Here is a 6,000-nt window from a genome sequence, read left to right as displayed (position 1 = left end):
TAATGTAGGGATTGGTTCCTGCTCGGCAGCATATGGCTGTCTCGACGACTCGGCTGTGGTCATCTGGTGTGTGGATTTGTTGCTGTTCGGCAGCCAGTGGCTGTCTTGGTGGCATGACGAGTTTGTCTGTTTGACTTTGTCCTTGGAGACAGTTGTGACTGTCTCAACAACTCTTCTGGGGTTGTCTGTTTCTGTATTTAGCCCGATTTGGGGCTGTCACGTTAAGTGATGGTTTTGCGGGAACTCTGATTCCCTTTCGTTCCCGATTGGCCTCCTTACCTTCAAGTTTTTTTTTGTTTTGATGTTTTCGTGGTGAGCTGCCGTTTTTCTGTCTTCAGTCGGGTCTGGTAGGGCAGCGAGAGTAGCGGCAGTGGCAGCAGCAGCAGGCAGTTTTGGAGTCGATGTTGGTCGAGTTTTGAGCAGCAAATTGGAGCACGCCTCTGAAGTGGAGCACGACTAGAGGAGGAGTGTGACCATGGTAGTCGTGTGACCACGAGCTGCTCATCTTTGATGACAGCGTGAGGCTGTCCTGATGTCTCCATCGGGGTTTTCTGGTTGGTGGGTTTTTGTCCTGTTGCACAGCTGAGGGCTGTCTTGGTGCCCCGATGGAGGACGTATGTTTTTTTCTGCCTGCTGTTGTTTATTTTTGCCTTTTTTTTTTTTTAAAGCTACTTTTTGTTTATTTTAACTTGATTTTGTTTAGTGCTGCCTTTTGCTTTTTCTTGTATTTATGGTTTTATCTTTTTACCAGACTGAACTTGTAAATACTTATAACTTAACTTTGTAAATAAATTAATATTAAGCTCATTTTATTGTTTTTGTTGTTTTCTCCTCCTTTGTTTGTTGCATCTGCCGTCAGTTTCTGAGTATGTTAAAGAACCTGCGATTTGTTACAGGGGCGTTATGTATTTTGAGACAAAGCTCTCTTAATTATGTGCGTAATTGTTTATGGTAATTACATTTTTGGATGAGTTATTGGATAATATTATTGGAGTTGTTTGTTTTGTTTTAATGGCTGTAACGTAATTATTGAAGTGTTATGCTGCTTGTATTATTGTTGCTTTTGTTCTATTGTTTATTATGCTGGCTGTGTTTATTCATTATGCTGCTCAAGTGTTTATGGATTTATTTGAGGTTTTATTACTTGGGTTGTATGTTGTACTGTCTCGATTTTGTTTAATTTTCTCTTGAATGTTTATTGCATTGTTCATTTTAGTATTACCTCATTGCCTCATTGAACCTGACTCATTTGTATATATATAATGTAAATTACTGTAAATAATAAATTAGTTTAAGGTCACTTTTTTGTTTTGTTCAGCTCCTTCCTTCTTTGTCTGCCTCAATTTCTGCCAGTCATTCCAGTACTGTACTTTTTTGTATTTAAGAACCTGCTGGACCTGACTGTGGTTCATTACAATATATATATATATATATATATATATATATATATATATATATATATATATATATATATATATATATATATATATATATATATATATATATATATTATATACACACACACATATATATATGTATATATATATATATATATATATATATATATATATATATATATATATATATATATATATATATGTATGTGTGTGTGTGTGTAAAATAGAAAGGCCGCCAAGGTGGAGACATATTCTCCCTTACTTAAGGGCCCCATAGACGATACGACCGGCTGATCAGGTTCCATTCTAACTCAGGTTATCCGTGCTGCCCATAGACATTCAGATTTACTTCAGTCTGCCGAAACCTGGTAGAACGAGGACATGGCCGCTCTGTTCAGTGATGATGCCGTAGACCGCGTTCTTGCAACAGAAACTGGAAAGTCCCAACGAAAAACTGGATTAAACTATGGTTGCAGAAGAGAAGTGAATTGTCTCATGATTGTTTATTTAATGAACTAATATTTTACCCTGGTGACTGGTTTAATTACCCGAGAATGGACGAGCAGACCGACATGGAATTATTATATTTGGTCTCCGCTCTTACGGAAATAAAATAATAACACACTTGTAAGAGACAACCAAGAGGATGTGCTAGAGGTCGGTGGCTTCTCTTCGCTTCCCTGCCACAAGTCGTTTCTCGGGGTATTTATCCCAGAGACTTGTAAAGCAATTATTTAAGCTATACAACACGAGTTTACTAAGGTAAAAAGTAACTATGTTACATACACAACTTCTTGCATAGTCTAGTGGTATGTAATCTAGTATACACCAGGTCTATGATCCGTTAAAGCAGAATAGGCCCTTAAACCTACGTTTCTGGATGAGTACAATTTTCAACTTTTTTGTAAACAAAATTTTTAATTTATACAAGGAACATTTAAATATTATTGAAAATGTTATTATCATAAACTTTTATGTACGGAAAATAACAATGTAGTATAAACAACAGTACTAATACATACATGCATACATACTGTACATACATACATTACATACACATATATATGTGTATGTATGATCCTGTGTGTGCGTATGTAGGCTATGTAATTTATGTATTAGTACTATTGTTTAAATTACATTGTTATTTTCCGTGCATAAAATAAAAGTTTATGATAATATTTTCAATAATATTTCAGTTTTCCTTGTATAAATTAAAAATTTTGCTTACAAAAAAGTTGAAAATTGTACTCTTACTTGGCTACAGAAACGTAGGTTTAAGGGCCTATTCTGCTTTAACGGATCATAGACCTACTGTATACTAGATTATATACCACTAGACTATGCAAGATGCTGTGTGTGCAACATAGTTACTTTTTGCCTTAGTAAACTTGTGTTGCATGACTTGAATAATTGCTTTACATGTCTCCAGGATTATATGGCCCAAGGAATGACTTGTGGCGCGGAAGCGAAGTGTACTCAGCAACCCTTCGCACAGTGATATTGGTTGTCTCATACAAATATGTTATTTATTCCTATAAGAGGGGAGACCATATATAATATATAATAATTCCATGTCGGTCTGCTCGTCCATTCTCGGGTAATTAAACCAGTCACCAGGCTAAAGTTTCAATTCATTAAATAAAGAAGTGTGAGATCATTCATTTCTCTTCTTCAACTCACCATACATATATATATGTATTATATATATATATATATATATATATATATATATATATATATATATATATATGTGTGTGTGTGTGTGTATACATATATGGAGCGCCTACAGTTTAGGTGGCCAAGGCTGTGGTGTAGGTTCCGACTAGGCAACTGGCAGGCGAATACAAACAGACAAACTTTTCCTGTAGTGCCAGGTCCTGACCTAACCAGATGTAACCAACCTAACCTAACATAGGGCTGCGTGCCCTAACCTGGCTGGTGGGGCTTCGCCCCTGACCCCCCGAAAGCGTGGGGTCGCTGGGTTCTTGGAACTACTTACCTTGGCGGAGTTATTGTAGCGCGGGCAGAAGGTGTTGCGCAGCCTGGCAACCAAAACTGTAAACTACCCACATATATACTGTATATATATATATATATATATATATATATATATATATATATATATATATATATATATATATATATATATATATATATATATATATATATATACAGTATATATATATTGTATCCTTCTGTAATTTTCAAACTAATTTATCATAAGCTTCATTTCACTTTCCTACGACGTTCAATAAACTCCTCCAAGAACTCATCTGCCGACGCAGCTGCCATGCTTCCCTTCCAGCGTTTAGTTGAAACTGAAGTAAACCCTGAGATCACGCCATAGACGTGGAAGCCTCGGGCCACCTGAACTAAAACGGAAGACACGAACCTGACAACGGCAGGCAGCGAGCTGGTGGGAGAGGCCGACAGACTCCGCCCACTTTTGGTCAGAGACCACCATAGACAGTGAGGTTTACTTCCGGTTAAGACGATCGGATCCGGCGATCTACCTTTCTTGGTTTTACTGCTTTTTGTTATCCGTTGAGGACTCACATCTAGGTGCAAGTGAGCTTTTAAGGAAGGGAGCTATATCTGTTGCAAGGCCTCTTATTCCAGGTAATCTGTGTGCTGTTGACAAAACAATGGAGGAGACATTTATGAAATTTGCCAAATCTAGAGGAGGTGCAGGACTCTCAGGCATACTCCATAACTATGGTGGCTATCAAAGGTGGATAATAACTGCAACGGAACATCCCAAGCATTATGAAGCTACTCTCGAGGTGGCTGGAATGATTGGGGATGAGGACAGTATAAAAAATGGAAAGCACAGAGAACTATGTGAATCTGAAATCAAGCGAAGTGAGGACGCAGTGCAAAGAGCCCTTGATACTATTCAGGGATGGCTCAACCCATTCAGCATGGGTGACAAAGATAAACTCTGCAATATCTCTTCTGGTGCGTGTGTTCCTCCTGACATTGAAAAGGATGTCTACAGTCGGAGAAGATGGGAAAAGAAGCCGAAATAGCTTTCATGCAAGAAAGACTAATGAAAGGTGAACGTTTTAATTTCTTTGACAACTTAAGACAATGAAACAAACAAACAAGCAAGTAAAACTGACAACGTCACAAGGTAATGCAATAAAATACCAAGAACAAGGTGACATTGCTTTCCAGATGCTGATTAAACCTCAACAACTATCCACATCATTCAGCCTCGAGGAACTCACGGCGTATTCTATCACTGCCATCCCCCTGCCATTGGGACCCCAGATGGGTTTCTCTTCAAAACAAATGAAGCAGCTTAGTGAATTATTTGTCAAGAGATACAGAACCTTGCCAATTGCCAAATGATGAAATTCTTTGCACTATAGATGGTAATGCAATACCTCATTCGTTAAAGGATATTCCACTTACATTTAAAGACACTTGCCTTAAAATACTTCACCAACTTAGTAACAAAAAAGTCATCTTTTCAACTGATTTATACTTACAAGAATCACCGAAGAGCCATGACAGAAGACGACGTGGATCTAGTGGAAAGCTCAGTCGAGAAGGGATAAACATGAGAACTCCTCCAGATTTTAAGTTATTTTTTGCAGAACGACGACAATTTTATTAAAAGTTTGGAAAAGTGATGATGCTCCAAGTAGACTGAAGGGTAAGAACATAGTCATCAGGTGAGGGAAGGTTCGCAGTCTGACATCTCATGATGGTCATGTGTTTCAGCAAGAGGAAATATCTGCTACTGAGTCATCTTAGGAAGAAACGGATAGTAGAACTGTTCTTTACTTACTTCGTGCTAAAGAGAATAATTTCCCATACGCATTGGTGCAGAGTCTAGACAGCAATTTGTTTTTTCATAATTCTACATTATGCATCCAAGTTGATACGGGAAGTGGTGCGAAGAAGAGACTCATCAATATGACCATTCTTGCTGACGACTTTGGTGGAGGATTTTGCACACCTCTCCTAGGAATATGTATCTGTACAGACGAAGATTGCACGAGTGCCTTTTGAGGCAAAGGAAAAGTAGCGCCATTTAAAAAGTTGCAGCAAATGCCTAAATACCACCACGATGTGTTCAAGAGATGGTGAAAGCTGGGAGGTTGGCACACAACTGGCGGAAGAGCTGGAACGTTTCACATGTGTGATGCATGGCTACCCAAGGTAAATTAGAACCTTAAGTATTGTGTTTGTCCTCGATGTCTGAATATAATACTCATCTGAATAATTTCAGAATAATTTATAACATTTCATTTAAGACATTATGTTACCATGGATACTTTCAAACTTCGTAAATTCTATATGAAAGCTAGCAACTATGTGATAGATAGTTAATTGTTCAATATTTCGCCAGAGTCAAAGATGTAAACAAGCTGCGAGCATTTCTGCTTCGAAAAATGGTTGGAGATAAGAATGAAGAAATAATAAAAGCTACAAAGGTCGACTTTTCAAGACTTCCTCCGTGCAGGATGTCCCTGATTCCGCACATAAAACGTGCAAACTATAGAGCATGCCAGTGGAAACGGTCACATGAAGGAATGCCAAGTTTACCATTGTTGAATGATCGTGGTTGGACAAATGATCCAGGAACTAGTAG

This window comes from Macrobrachium rosenbergii, chromosome 42, assembly GCF_040412425.1.
Source record: "Macrobrachium rosenbergii isolate ZJJX-2024 chromosome 42, ASM4041242v1, whole genome shotgun sequence".
NCBI classification, from domain to species: domain Eukaryota; kingdom Metazoa; phylum Arthropoda; class Malacostraca; order Decapoda; family Palaemonidae; genus Macrobrachium; species Macrobrachium rosenbergii.
The sequence above is the reverse complement of the archived record's forward strand: the minus strand, read 5'-3'. Positions refer to the sequence as shown.